The sequence below is a fragment of the Octodon degus genome, unplaced genomic scaffold, assembly GCF_000260255.1.
Source record: "Octodon degus isolate 3935 unplaced genomic scaffold, OctDeg1.0 scaffold00113, whole genome shotgun sequence".
Classification (NCBI taxonomy): Eukaryota; Metazoa; Chordata; class Mammalia; order Rodentia; family Octodontidae; genus Octodon; species Octodon degus.
In genome coordinates this window covers 3,726,516-3,728,163 of record NW_004524689.1, presented here as the reverse complement: position 1 = coordinate 3,728,163, position 1,648 = coordinate 3,726,516, and the positions used below count along the sequence as shown (strand labels likewise).

The 1,648-nt window shown below is 50.9% G+C and overlaps 1 protein-coding gene across 1 annotated transcript in view; it reads left to right on the top strand.

Annotated features, from left to right (window-relative positions):
- The window catches only part of Icmt (isoprenylcysteine carboxyl methyltransferase), an 8,344-nt gene that overhangs the window by 3,619 nt on the left and 3,077 nt on the right, over positions 1 to 1,648 (top strand). The window lies entirely within an intron of this gene.

The window sequence follows — 1,648 nt, the reverse complement described above, 5'->3', positions numbered from 1 at the left end:
AAAAAAATAAATTGAGGAGCTGTGGAGATGGCTCAGTGGAGTAAGCGCTTCCCTGGCAAGCCCAAGGGCCTGCGTTCAATCCTCGGTTCTGCCAAAAAAAAAATAATAATACTAAGTAAATAAATAAATAGAAATATAGTCGAGAGGCCGGGGAGATGGCTCAGTAGGATCAGCGCTTGACTGGCAAACGCAAGGATCTGAGTTCAATCTCTGGTTCCGCCAAAAAAAAAAAAGAAAGAAAAAGAAATATAGTCGATATGCTATAAAGTTCACATGTGAAAGATTCAGTTCAGTCTCTTTTTGAGTTCTTGGTTTCCAAGCTGAACCCTGTGGTATGCTTTTTAAAAAGTTTTTACTTTTTATCTTTCATTTTTTGATTCATTAATTTAGACAGGGTCTTGCTAGGCAGCTGTTTTTTTTTTTTTTTTTTTTTTGCGGAACCGGGGATTGAACTGACTCTTGCGCTTGCCAGGGAAGCGCTTATTCTACTGAGCCATCTCCCCAGCCCCAAGGCAGCTGTTTTTGAGACCGGGTCTTGTTATGTAGACCAGGCTGGCCTGGAACTCACAGCAGTCCCGCCCCAGTCTCCCGAGGGCTAGGACTGCAGGCCTGTGCCACCACACCTGGCAGGAAAGTAAATGGAGTCCTTAAGGTTTTTAGCACGTATTTACAATCTGGACATTGTGTGGCCTTGGCAGCTCTCTGCGCTGCCCGCCCTGCCTTGTGCCCCTGCTCTGCCTCCTGGTCCAACTCTGGAGAGCCCCGGAAGGGGAGGAGAGGTGCGGTTACGGGAGGGCACACCCGCAGCTGCCTGCACGTGCTCTTTGCATTTTGCGCCTGAAGTTGGCCTTCTGCAGCCAGGCCCAGGTAAGGCCCCTGAGCATGAGGGTACCTGCCAGAGTGCAGGCCGAGCCCTTGTCCTTGGTGGCTGTCCCCTGCTTCTGTGCCGCTGGACTTAGGGCAGCTTGGCTGTGGAACGTGAGCTGAGTTTGGACCATACGTCCATCCCACCAAGGTCCCTGGGACCCCAAGGGCTCCTGTGACTTCCAGTGCTGTGCAGTAGGAACAGATAGCCACACAGCAGTTCTTTTCAGACTTTTGTATGTTTAGCTGGGCATGGTGGTACACACCTGTAAGTCCAGCACTCAGGGAGACTGAGGCAGGAGGATCACAAGTTTGAGTGTGCCCTGGTTCCAACAATTTAGCTCGGCCCTGTCTCAAAATGAGAAGGGCTAGGGATGGAGCTCAGTGCCAAGGCCCTCAACCATAGTAACTCACTCTCACTCTCTCTCTCTCTCTCTCTCTCTCTCTCTCTCTCTCTCTCTCTTTCTCTCTCCCCCTCCCCCCTCTTCCTCTTCCTTCCCCTTCTTCTTCCTTCCCCTTCCTTCCTCCCTCTTCCTCTTCCTCTTCCTCTCCCTCTCTTCCTCTCTTCCTCTCTTGTTCTCTTCCTCTCTTCCTCTCCCTCTTCCTCTCTTCCTCTTCCTCTCTTCCTCTTCCTCTCTTCCTCTCTTCCTCTTCCTCTCCCTCTCTTCCTCTTCCTCTCTTCCTCTCTTCCTCTCTTCCTCTTCCTCTCCCTCTTCCTCTCTTCCTCTTCCTCTCTTCCTCTTCCTCTCCCTCTCCCTCTCTTACTCTTCCTCTCTTCCTCTCT